Below are 14,672 nucleotides of genomic sequence, written 5' to 3' on the forward strand. Positions count from 1 at the left end.
TTATAAATATCTACAAACGTGTAAACACTACAGTTTCATGTATCTATTATAGTTTTCGTAGCAGTTGGAAAACATTTCGATCATTTTGTATGTATATTTTAATATTCTATATTTAAATTGAAATCGTTCTAAAAACCACACTGAGATTCTTTCAAGGTGTTTCTTTCAAAACCGATGTAGAATTTTAATCATCAATTACGCATTATAAAAATTGTTACTTGGTGGTAGGGCTTTGTGCAAGCCCGTCTGGGTAGGTACCACCCACTCATCAGTTATTCTACCGCCAAATAACAGTACTCAGTATTGTTGTGTTTCGGTTTTAAGGGTGAGTGTGCCAGTGTAACTACAGGCACAAGGGACATAACATCTTAGTTCCAGAGGTTGGTGGCACATTGACGATGTAAGGAATAGTTAATATTTCTTACAGCTTCATTGTCTATGGGTGATGATGACCACTTATCATCAGGTAGCCCATATGCTCCGTCAACCTATACCATAAAAATGTAAATCAAACTAAGACATTTAACGTTTTGAATTGGGCGTGTATCTTTTTAGCAAAATCTTTTAACAAAAAAAAAACAGGCGTTGACTCTATGATAAATGTAGTTTTTTTTTTTATTTAAGTCGATTAAAACGATTTTCACATTATAAATGTCCACGCAAAACAAAGTTGCGGGCAAAGTTCGTACCTCGATAAACTCGTACGTTCAACAAGTAAGGCGGATCAGCCCCCGCCTATGGGTGGCGCCTATAAAAGAGAATTCCGCTTCGAGTCCGCAGTTAGTGACGAACGGGAGGCTATGCTACACTGAAAGCTCAACGCATCGTGAACGACAACTTTGAGCAAGTAAGTATTTATTTTACCTTCAAAAACATTTTACTATTTCAATACTGGCACACAATTACGTCGAAACTTTAAGCTTTCCTGAAAAGCTTTAGTATTAAAATAACGAGTATTTAACAGTCTTTTTTATAAGTTTAAAAAAAAAATATTTTTAGTGAATACTACATTTTTTTATCGAAGACTTAAAAGTTAAAAAAATTATACTTCAAGTAATTGTAAGCATTGTTTTATTAACTCTATTAATAAGGCTTTGAGCCCTTTTAAAACAGAAACAGTTAATAAAGTTTATTGGCACCGTTATTAAAACGGTTTTAATTAACTAATGTACTTCGTTTCACTATCTGGAAAAATCTTCATTTTATTAATTTATAAGCCTATTGTAGCTTGCCTACAATTTTATCTTTTGAAAAAGTTTAATTCTTATTTTAAACTGCATTCTACGTCGTAATCCTCGTCTACACTGTAGCGTGTTCGTAGCAGTCCTTACGCAAAGCAAAATATATACATATAAAATTATATTTTTAATTACATTTTCTTAAAAATAATGATGTGTTAAATTATATTTTATTTTTCTTTGGAGATTCCGTGAAACAAAGTTATTCGTAGCAGGTACGTAGCAAGTTCTACGTGATGAAATTAAATTTAAAGATCCTTTAAATTTATTTATTTTACTTACGTCATATTGCATATGTTTTATTAAATATAGAAATTAAATAATTTATAAAAATAATCTATACCAAGAATATTTTAAAAGACATTTTACAAAAGTGATTATATAATAAAATATTTACGAGATAGAACCTAGAAAATTAAATTAAAATATAATTAATAAAAAAGACATTTATTTAACACGTTTTAGTATTAAAAATATAATATATACAATAAGTATATACAATATTATAAATGGAACACTCAAAAGAATTTAAAATAATGACAGTATACGTAATCATTTCTTACTCTTCGCTTTATAACTTTTTTTTGACGTCTATTTCAACCGGTATGCTTATATACATTAAAACAATCCAAACAAAAATAATAAATTAAACTCCTAAAATAAGCAGGAAGTGTTAAATTATTAAGTTTAAATTAATTAACTCGCGTTAAAGTCTATTATGATAAGATGGCTTGTGAGCTTTTTAACTAATTAAAAACAAACCTCATCAGTATTGAATGAGACGGAATTTATTTTCAAATAAAATCCCGTCAGTTTTTCTTTATATAATATTCAAGTTTGATTAAAAAGAAAAAAAAATAATCTAAAGAATCTCGATCAAAGAGTACTTATATCTGGAAACATATTATACGTCATATTCTAGATATCTGAGGTTCATATACCCTTACCATAAAAAAAAACTATTGCTTTTCGTTACATTGTTACTAAGTAACTATATGTAGTTGACCAATTATTTACTTATTCGATGTGTAAATTTTAAATCATCTTGTTCCATTTTTAAAATTTTGTAGTCTGTAATTTATTTTTAATCACAGCATTATAAAAATGTAATGGACTATTTGAATCGACGTAATTCAATACGAGAGTACATTAATACAATTTTTACACAGAAATAATTTGAAAATAGAACAATTATACAAGCTAATAAATCTTTATAGCTATAAATATTTATGTGAATGTGTGTGTGTGATTAGTAAATTTATGCGATGGTGTTTAATTATCCTTTTTTTAACTGTTTCGTCAAAGAGATTATGTCAAAATTTGTTATAAATAACGGTAAGTTTGTGTCAAACGGTGGAATTTGCAGCATAGTTTGGGCTTTACTTAGGTAAGTTTCACAGTCTAAAGGAACGCCTTTCGAGAAAATAGTATACATAAAAATATATTTCTTTTTGCAAAGCCTAACTGATAGAACTAAAAACCAATACACACAACTTATATCAGAAGATACGCGTTTCGAAAGAGGTTTTACTATTTTTTATTTTTTAATCAATGTTACAGTAAGTATTTCTTTACATTTTCAAACTATTAATAAGATAATTTTTTGTTCATATAAATATATAGTTTGCTTATTATATATGTAAAGAGAATACGCATATATATCTAAAAGACCATCTCGTCTGTCTTGTACAATAGTTTCGAAAACGTTGACATTTTTGGAGCTTAAAGTTTAGAAGCTCAGGGTAAGTTAGCTTTCACGTTCTTAAATAACTAAAAGTTCAAAATATCTCGTCTATGTCTGTCGCGGGTTTGAATTAGAAACCTTTTTACAGATACATTTTAAATACATTAAAATAAAATAGAGAAATTATGGTGTTACGTCATAAACGATACATTTAAATATGACCATAAAGGTTTAATTATAGGTCGACAGAACTTAAATGTAGCATTGGCAAATTCAATAAAACCGATTACTGCCGATTTATACAACCCTTAGAAATAGTTCCCCATCGCGCCATTCTCTCGCATCAGTTCAACCCGAGAAAGCAAGTGCATGTAAATCGACGTGTCAAATTGACGAATGTATTGGGTGGTATGATATTACAAATTATTACGTTTGTGTCAAGATCATATTCACATAAGAAATAAATATTGATAATTTAGGACAGCGTGCTTAATTTGAATGCTATCGGTTTTACGGATTTTGCCGATGCTACATCTAAGTTGTGTCGTACTATACTAAATTAATGTCATTAAATCACGCTACATTTCAAATTCATTTCATACATTTCAAATAATTAAAACCGTCGACAATAAATTGTTCAGAAACTTTAGAAATGTGCGTATCGCATTGTTTTCATATATGAGTTAATTTCAAACGAGAGATATAATAAATTTACATCGAAATGAAACTCGCGATAACAGACAACGAATTTAATCATACAAATTCTAGCCTTATACGTTGAATGTGATTTTATTAACGCTATAAATATGAAAGAGCTGATGTGGCCCAGTAGTTATAAAGCTTACATCTTAACCGATAATTGCGAGTCCAAACCCAGGCAAGGCACTGAATTTTCGTGTGCTAAATTTGTGCTTGAATTTTGAATTTATCTCGAGTTCATTGGTGAAAGAAAACAATGTAAGGAAACCTGCATGTGTCTAATTCCAACGCAGTTTTGTCACATGTAAATCCACCAATCTTCTCCTAAAATGGAGAGGAGGCTGTTACTATTATTTTTACTATTATAAATATGAAATAAAGTTTTGGTATAGAATATCATACTTATAAATATTTATTTTATTTTCAAGATAAGTAGTATATTACACATAAATAAAATTAACTGTGCATGAAACGGTAAAAGATTTATGAAATAAACAAAATCTTATAGTCACATAAATTAGCTAAACAAATAAATTAATTTTGAATTAAAAACAATTAAGCATTTTTTTTAAACTAAAATATACTGCAACTTTTGTGTATCAAAAATGTTATTCTTAGTTTTAAGATTGGGTGCAATAAAGAATAAATAAATAAATATTTAAAGTCAAAATCGAAAGCCAGATGTAAGTCGGAATATCTTCTGCTCTACTGTGAGATCGTGTAATAAAATTGTTATTTACGCGTGATATGAGTGTGAAGTCGTTTAAATTGCTAAAATATAAACAATTTTCCCCGCATAGTCTCACGCGTACATTAAACTATACTTTCTTTAGTCGTATTATGCTGTATAATGTCGTATCATACTTGTATGGATACACTCACTAATATTTATTATATCTTATTATCAAATAAACATTTCTATATTTGAAATTATAAAAAAAAAATAACAAAAAAAATGTCATATACTAGCCATCTGATACAAACCTCAAAAAGAGTGTACGTATACATACATACTATATATATTTACAGACTAACATAAACCTTATAACCTTGGAACAAACTCTTTAGCTTCATAATGTCCGGATATAACTATGTTCAAACCTATATATATCAAAGCTTCGGATAACCTAAATTTATTTTATTTCGAAAAACATATCGCCTATTTCGATCTTATCATTAAAAAAAATGATAGAAATAATCTAAGTTAAGTGGATCACATTTTATGGGTGATAACAAAATATAGCTCAGCTTCACAGCAAATTACATTTGAGATGTACCATCATCAAATCTATTATTAACTGTTTAACTGTAATCTTATGCAAAGTTAATACAGAACTAAGTATGATAATTTTATATTAATTTATTTTTATTAGGACAACCAACAGTAGATACAATATCACATACAAAATATAAATTACATTTAAAAAATTATCAAAGTAAAAGTTCTACTATTGAAAGTAGTTTCATCATTCATTTAAACTAAAATTATGTAATGATAATATAAACATACGATTAAAATATACGATTCAAGTTGAAAAATAACATTTTTTACTTTTGATTGAATAGAGATGATCGACTATCATGACATTATATATATCATGCAGCCTTTAGTATCCGGCGTTCTTTTGCTGTCCACTGCTGAACATAGGCCTCCCCCAGAGCGGGTCCCAGTACCCTGGGAATCGACCCTAGCTGTTGGAGGCCCGTATAGGCGGGCCAACCGTCGGGGCGTCACGGTAGCATGCGTAAGCGATCCGGTAGCGTCCGCCGAAAGACGGAGAGGGTACCGCTGTTTTTTTAGTGGGTAAACCCGGTGTGCTTGGGCGTACTCGGCGTTCAGGGCTCCGGGGAGTCCCACACACCCCCCACTTTCCATCACGTGGGGGAAGCGTGTAATGCGTTTTTCCAACGCGCACCACGCTGCTCGGTCCTTTGCCTCCCTCATCCAGTCTCCACCGGCGATCCTGCGAATGTCGTCGGACCAGCGGGTCGGAGGTCGTCCTACATTACGCTTACCGAGAAGCGGTCTCCACTCTAGGACTCGTCTGCTCCAGCGGCCATCGGTCCTACAACAGATATGGCCAGCCCACTGCCACTTCAGCTTGCTAATCCTCCTAGATATGTCTGTTAAGTTTAATTTACTATCGTTGAAAATAAATTAGCCTTTGCTTATTTATGCATCTAGACAATCAAAGCTTAGAATGCTTTGAAAAAAATGGAGGTCATATGTTGGTTACTAAGTAAACGCACACTAGTAAAGTAATCGTTTTGTGAGTGTCAAGAGTCACAGTCGTGCACACTAAGACAATGTAGAAGTCACATTTATTGTAGTCCGACAATTTAATTTAGTTTTGTAGTGCGTTCATCTAGATATATCAATCTAAGTGGCATTGATGTTATACAATATGCACAAAACAATGATAGAATTATAAATGAAAAAATATTAATTGTAATTTGTATAAAAATAATCCATCAAGTTTCATAATTATTCATGTCATTCAATATAATAAAATCGCTAGAGAGGGATCAGTCGAAATGTACAAATTCATAAAATACGACCTCCGGGGTCGAGTGGCGTGTACACCGGTTTTCATGCGTTCGAAGTCCCGGGTTCGATGTAGATTATCATTAGTTTTCTATGTTGTCTTGGGTCTGGGTGTTTGTGGTACCTTCGTTACTTCTGATTTCCCATAACACAATGTGTTGTATGTGATGTCGTCTGTAATTATTTTTTTATTGCTACCAATGCCTACTGGTAAAACATAATCACCCTCTCTTAACAAAAGAAATCTGTTGTAGCCTAAGTTACTCCATATCACATCAGCTATTTGCCAACGAAAACTCTGTCATCATCGGTCCAGCCGTTCAATAGATTATCCGGAACAAACCAACCAGACTAAATTGGTTATAAGCACAAAGTCCTACAACCAAGGAGACCGCTACTTACTATACTACTTTGTCCAAGTCAGTCATCTATATCTTAAAAAAATAATTTCAATTTTTATTGTGTAATAATATATGTCATCGAATAAAAACCATATTATGACGACCTCCGTGGTCGAGTAGTTCGAACACCGGTTTTCATGGGTACGCCACTTCGAGGTTCCGGGTTCGATTCCCGGACGAGTCGATGTAGATTATCATTAGTTTTCTATATTGTCTTGGGTCTGTCATTTGTGGTACCGTCGTTACTTCTGATTTTCCATAACACAAGTGCTTTGGCTACTTATTTTGAGATCAGGGTAATGTATGTGATATTGTACAATATTTATTTATTTTATATTTTCGATTCATCATAGATTAATCTAGTATTATTAATACAAAGTATTGAAATTTAGAATACAAATAAGACAAAATTATTTCAATATTCCTTATTTCTATACACAAATATTGAGTCTTGGTTCGTATGCATACTATTGATTTTTTTATACTAACTTATTAAATATTTGTAACAAGTATTCCCCTATTTAAAAACACGAACTATTCACTTAATTATTTTAATAGATTAAAGGTTAGCACGTGAGCAAACAAGAATGTAACCAACATTACAATCACTTAGATTATTAAGCCGATTAGTGGACAGGAAAACTTTTCATAACATACATTACTGGCCTGTAAAGCTAACCCCGATGCACGCCAGTAATATATCAGTAATGTATTAAAAAAAGACCATTATCATTTATATTCATGTATATTTTAGACATTTAGTAATAATGGTGCAATGTTATAGCCCTTAGCGATGTAAAAAGTTGCAAGATCATTTCTGTCTCCTCGAACCATAGTCATACCCACTCTTAATACAAATGCTAAGCTTAAACGGATATAACAACTACTAATCTACAGACATTTTTAACTTTGCCGTTAAAAATAGATTGGTAAAAAAGGCATATTATTCGATACAAGATTTTGTAGATGATAAAAAAGCGTGTAATTAATACCTGTTGACTTCCAGGCAGGATATATTAATTTAAATAATATTGTATTAACTAACATGACTTCGTATTTATTAAATGTTGAAAAAGAGTAACTACTGACTTTCTTGCCGGTTCTTCTCGGTAGAATCTACTTTCCGAACCGAAAGCTTCACTTAATTGTAAAATGACGATTCAAAAGTGCTTGAAAAAGCCCACTTATAAAATTTGTTATGATTTTTATTTGATTTAGATTTTGATAATACGGCAGCTATTCCAAGGCTAGTATAGTATATTAATTAACAGAAGAATTAATAACACTAAGTACTTAATTATACACAAACTAGTAGTCGCCCGTATCTTTGCTCGCGTTTTAGAGTGTTGGTTGTCATGTGCTAGGCAAAAAAGACCTGTGCCGTATATGCACATAGGTATTAAAGTAAACAGTAAAGTTACATATTCTATGACTAAAATATTTCACATCTGTGTATCTCATATTCTTTGGCATATATCGTGTATAAAAGTCGAAGCATTGCATATGTAAAACAGAGTGTCTATCAAGTGCGTCACAGTCCGTATAATTGTACCGTCTCGTTAATAAATCGTGAACCAGTTAGTGACTTTCATTATCCTCAACACAAACCCAGCAACAGACCTATGTCTTTTCTTGAAGTTTTCTTCATACGAAATTTCATCTAATTGGGTTAAGCGGTTTGGTTGTGAAAGAACGACAGACAGGCAGATAGAGTTACTTTCACATTTAAAATATTAATATATATATGAATTTAGAGTTGAGGTTATTGGCATATTGGTGATGTAAGGATTGGTTGGTTGAGCTGAGATGGCCCAGTGGTTAGAACGCGTGCATATTAACCGATGATTTCGGGTTCAAACCCAGGCAAGCACCACTATAAATATGTGCTTAGTTGGTGTTTATAATTCATCTCGTGCTCGGCGGTGAAGGAAAACATCGTGAGGAAACCGGCATGTGTCTAATTTCATCGAAATTCTGCCACATATGCAATCTACCATTGGAACAGCGTGGTGGAATATGTTCCAAACCCTCTCCTTAATGGGAGAGAAGGCCTAAGCCAGTGGGAAATTTACAGGCTGTTACTTTTTTTAAGGGTTGGTTAATATTTCATACAATGATACTACATTGTCTGTGATCGGTGGTGATCACATACCATCATGTGTCCCATATACTCGCCTACCTATATCATAAAAAAACGAGAAATAGTTGAAAATTACGTAAAACTAAATTCTCCTTCCGTATTTTCTGTTATTCAAGAAAAATAACTTTTCAGACATCACCTCGGTCTGCTCCGAGTAGTCTATCTTTTCGTCTGATTGATAACCGTAGAACGTTTAAAGTAGTGCAGATATTTTAAGTAAACATTGAGAAATATTTCTTTTAAGAGTTTCGACTAAGGAAGTAATTTATTAAGTACACTCGATCGTTTTAAGTCATACTATCGATCGAGTCGAGATGGCCCAGTGGTTAGAACGCGTGCATCTTAACCGATGATTGCGGGTTCAAACCCAGGCAAGCACCGCTGTTTCATGTGCTTAATTTGTCTTTATAATTCATCTCGTGCTCAACGGTGAAGGAAAACATCGTGAGGAAACCTGCATGTGACAAATTTCATAGAAATTATTATTCCACCAACCCGCATTGGAACAGCGTGGTGGAATGTTATCCATTTTTAGCCGAGTCGATGTAGCAAAGTTCATTAGATTTCAATATATGTGATGTTGTCTAATATTTATTAAATTCGTCTAAACTGATTTGGTTGTGCAACTTCTTCTTTTTTATGACTCATTAAATATCGACCTCCAAATAAGAAAACTCAGTTTGTTTTATTCCGGTTTGAAGGGTGGGTAAGCCAGTGTAAATACAGGCGTAAGGGATGTAACATATTCTCATTAAGGTGGTGTCACATTGATGTTTTAAGAAATAAATTAATATGACCATTCACTTACCAATTTGTTCGTCCACTGTTGAAAATAAACAATACTCGATTCAATAAATTAATGTTTTTTTTGTAGATTAAGAAAATCATTTTTTATTTTTGCTTTCTGTCCTTTTTACATCTATGCACTGTAAATTGTTATATGTCCGGCATAAGTATTGGCTAATCTGTCTTGAGATTCATAGTCAAAGTCAAAGTCAAAAACCTTTATTCAAAATAGAAGTGTTTACACTTTCTTATTGACTGTCGAAAATCTACCACCAGTTCGGAATATAATACCTCAGACCTGAGAAGAACCGGCGAAAGAAACTCAGCGGGTTTTTTTTTTAATGACAATTTATAATTTACAACAATAAACATATTCTTGTTATTTGAAACAGCCTGGAGACGATCATCTCATTCCCAAGGTGTGCAGTCAACTAGAAAGTCATTAGTGCTGTAATCTCTTTTGAATTTTATAATTTAATATTGTTGAACGTTTTCTGGGATCCTGTTGTAAAAACGTATACATTGCCCCAAAAAAGAGTTACTAACCCTGTGTAATCGGGTACTAGGCGCAACAAGTTTATTCTTGTTCCTAGTATTAATGGAATGTACGTCACAATTTTTGGGAAAATCATTTATATTTTTGCGTACATGCATACATGCATAACATTATCAAAAACAAATTGAGAAACTCAAACTCAAACTCAAACTCAAATTCCTTTATTCAATATAAAAGTATTACACTTACTTATTGATTGTCAAATAAACACTACCACCGGTTCGGAAAAAGGAACACCCTGACCTGAGAAGAACCGGCGAAAGAAACTCAGCGGGTCTATTTTTTCTGTTATTTTTTTTTTGTCAAATTTATAAGGTACATAGTAGTATATGATTAGAAATAGCCAGGAGGCTATCGTTTCATTCCCAAGGTGTGCTATCAAACATAAACTCGCTAATTGTATAGTAACCTTTTGCACACATGCGTTCCTTAACAATTTTTTTTAAATTTGGCAACAGAAGCATTTTGAACGCTTTCTGGGATCCTGTTGTAGAAGCGTATACATTGCCCCACAAAAGAGTTACTGACTCTATGCAGTCGAGTAACAGGAGTAACAAGATTGTGTTTGTTCCTTGTACCAATGTTATGAGAATCACATTTTCTCATAAAAACATTAAATTCCTTGGCTCCTAGGTTATAGATTGCGCGAATAGCCCTCTTCTGCAGCACAAATATAGTTTGGATAGCGGCTGCGTTACCCCAAAGCATAATACCGTAGGACATTATACTGTGAAAGTAACTAAAATATACTAGTCGAGCCGTATCAACATCAGTAAATAATCTAATTTTTTTGACCGCAAATGCCGCAGAACTCAGTCTACCCGTCAATCCTTTATCCTTTCCAAGTTTATATGGGGGAGCCACTGTAACTTGGCATCAAGAGTAAGGCCAAAAAATTCAGTTGTTTCGAGAAGTCAGAAGCGACAGTCATTATTTTAATTTCTTTAAATTTACATCTTAACGAATCTTTTGGGCCCAGGTTATAAATTGCACGAATAATCTGCAGTACAAAAATAGTATTAATGTCAGCTGCATTACCCCAGAGTAGGATACCACATGACATAATACTGTGGAAATAGCTAAAATACACAAGGTGAGCCGTATCCACATCAGTTAAAAATCTAATCTTTTTTACCGCATAGGCTGCAGAGCTGAGTCTATTTGCCAATTTACTTATATGGGGGCCCCATTGGAGCTTAGAGTCAATTGTCATACCAAGGAACTCTGTTGACTCTAATACATCTAATTCTTCCCAGTTTAAAAGTACATTCGTTTTGACACATCTTACATTGGGAGTAGTGACATAATATAACATAACGACATACATTCAAAAGACATTATCATCAATTGAAACATTTTAACTTTACGCAACCGTTTCTTTGCGTAAATTCCTTAGTATCTCAAACCTCCTTTTAAGTGAACCTTAAAATCGTAAATAAGGGATATTTTTGCATATCTCAGGATAATAAAATAACCTTAGAAGCAACGAAATACTTAAAGAATTTTCAAACGAAGATAGCGTAAATTTTAGAAATCGTTTACGTCGAATAATTTTACGGTTTCAAGTTTCGTATATTTTAAAGTTATCTTTATGAGTCTTATAGCTTTTGAATTTCGGAATACATTTTGTAGATATTTGTGAAGTATTCAACATGGTTTACATGTTATTTGTAATTCAAATTATAATGAACGGATACATTTTTTTTTATCTATAATATTTATTTATTCTTTAAACATCTCGTTGTACTATTTGCTTACTTATAAGATAGCAGATCTCGAAGCCCTTGATTCGAATCCCGGGTCTGTAAGTAAAATAAATTACTTAACTTTTTTTGACAAGGAATTCTGAATAAAGGTCTGGAGTAAAAAAGTTGGCTGTGTAACACTCCTGTACCAATGAATGCCAGTAATAGATCGTCCAGAATTTGATACCACTCAGGTCAAATGAGAATTAGATTAAGTAATTAGAGGTATCATAATTCATATAGTCATATAATCAGGAGTGACAATGAAACGGTCTAACGGTGGATGGAAGTGAGGGGGTATGTGAGACGCCCCGGTGCCCTGGACGCCGAGTGCGCCCTATACACCGGAATACCCGCTAAAAAACCAGCGATTTCTCTCCGTGTTGTCGTTGGGCACCACAGGACGGTACACTAACCTAACCTATAAAGTACTGCCTCTCTTATCTTTGATCCTCGAAATCTCCCTTACGAAACGATTATAGTGTTACATTGCTATTCAAAACTTATAGGGCATCTATGAATAAAGAATCGTTTGATATAAAAATACCAATAAATACGAAACCGCTACAGACGGCTTTGTACCAAATATTTTAATCCGCTTATGTTAAGCTGCGCGCGTGAGCGTGACGTGTACCTTTGAATCGTTAATTCCTTGCTCTCTGATTAAGCCTGGATTTGTAATCGGTAAAAATTGTTATATTATTGGATTATACGTGTTCCAACTGTTTTCACAGATAATAGATTTATTGAATCGTTTGACAAATTGATTGTTTGTTGCGTATCGATCGGCAACAAGGGAAATGGATGGTGATGGCCTCTTTCTGCCAAAGTTCTAATTAGACGCTCAAATCTCGCATAAGAACTTGTTTTTTTATGGTATAGGTTGGCGGACGAGCATATGGGCCACCTGATGGCAAGTGGTCACCATCACCCATAGACACTGACGCTGTCGTGTGAAGAAATATTAACTATTCCTTACATCGTCAATGTACCACCAACCTTGGGAACAAAGATCTTATGTCCCTTGTGCCTGTTACACTGGCTCACTCACCCTTCAAACCGGAACACAATAATACTGAGTACTGTTATTTGTTCTTTGTACACACTCACAAGGTTCTCTTTACAGCGTTCTCGGCTCCTTTGTCGCGCGCCAAAAACCGACAAAAATCGGAGAACAAAACCAGAATCATGCGAGAATCCTCGAAACGGTTCCATATTCATGTATCTCGTGAATTTCTCACGTTAGTGAGCGAGAGCGCCCATGTGTAGTGTCACAAAAACAACCCAAATCCGCTTTCCTGAAAAAGATTTTGCTACACGTACATTCTCCCACGCTATGAGCACTACCGTAAATCGGAGTGTTCCTTGTATCTAGGGTACCTCTCAAGCTTGCGTAAGCATTAAAAGTAAGCAAGGTTTTATAGTTTATTTTCTGGTTATATAAGTAGCCGGTGATTTATGATTAGCGAGTTAGAACTTATTTTATTATAACTTTTAAGTTATTGATATTAATGAAATACGAATTTAATTATATATGTAATTGTTTAAACAGAGTTTCGACATCGATCCTACTTATACACAGCCTTCGTGTGTAATGTCAAATATAATATATTTTCATTAAAGCCATAGATTTTGTTTTTTTTTATGGAATAGGTTGGCGGACGAGCATACGGGCGACCTGACGGTAAGTCGTCACAGTCACCAATAGCCAATAACGAAGTAAGAAATATTAACCAATCCTTAAATCGTCAATGCGCCACCAAACTTGGGAACTAATATGCTATAACCCTTGTGCCTGTAGTTACACTGGCTCACTCACCCTTCAAACAATACAATAATACATAACACAACAATACTGCGTACTGTTGTTTAGCGGCACAATATATGATGAGTGGGTGGTACCTACCCAGGCGGACTGTTTTAGAAACAAAGAGGTAAGACCTCTTTGGATACAAATCATCAAAGTTATATTTGAAGTAAAATTATAAATATATATTCTACGCGAGCAAAGCTGCAGGTAACAGCTAGTAGTGTATAAATAGCAACCATTATTACACTTTCGTTTTCATTGTATCACGTCTTAGTATACAAACTGCTTACAGCTTCTTCTACATTTAAATTTTGTCGTATTATATAGATATCATGAACGGACTTTACGAATCCGTAGGATAATGGGGGTTGGGTGTTGGTGTTTTATATATTTCGTATGGACAAAATCAAAATCAAAATACACTTTATTCAAGTAGACTTTTACAAGCACTTTTGAATCGTCATTAAAAAAAAAAATAATTATATGAAGTGATGCTATCACCGGTTCGGAAAGTAGGTTCTACCGAGAAAAACCGGCAAGAAACTCAGTAGTTACTCTTTTTCACCCTTTAAAGGACGCAGGTTTAATTAATTAATTATAAACACAAAATTGAGCTCATAAAAAATGTTATCTTCACGTTAGCTATAGAACTTAATCAGTTCTCTTTAACGTATCTTTTAATGTATGTATTAAATACTTTCTACATGTATTCTACGTGCCTTGGGAAGCACGTAAATCCGTAGGTCCGGCGCTGGAATGCTTTCCCGTCGTATCAGAATCGCCGTCCTATATTATGAGAGCATATGAGAGTTGCATGTGTGTAATAACACCGTGTATGTGTGTGCGAAATCACACATACATAAGTTCTGCATAGTTTGATAACTTTCTCTGAGATTAGCTGCCTGCCAAAATCAGTAAAACTACACGTGTCTGTATATATAAAACAGTATGATTTTTTTTCTTTTGAAAAATACGTGTTGAATCTAAATTTCAGTCAAGCCTTTGTGTGGCTTTTAAACACTAGTCAGCTTTGTTTGAAGAGTTTATAGAGATAAATAAGCTCGCGTT

General features: G+C 33.5%; 1 protein-coding gene across 1 annotated transcript in view; it reads left to right on the forward strand.

Annotated features, from left to right (window-relative positions):
• The first annotated feature begins 781 nt into the window (after positions 1 to 781).
• Positions 782 to 14,672, forward strand: part of LOC124538047 (allatostatin-A) — an 82,003-nt gene continuing 68,112 nt past the window's right edge. The window contains exon 1 of the mRNA XM_047115057.1: positions 782 to 847. The gene's annotated coding sequence lies outside the window, so the exon portion shown is untranslated. The remainder of the gene's footprint in view (positions 848 to 14,672) is intronic.

The sequence above is a fragment of the Vanessa cardui genome, chromosome 19, assembly GCF_905220365.1.
Source record: "Vanessa cardui chromosome 19, ilVanCard2.1, whole genome shotgun sequence".
Taxonomy (NCBI): Eukaryota; Metazoa; Arthropoda; class Insecta; order Lepidoptera; family Nymphalidae; genus Vanessa; species Vanessa cardui.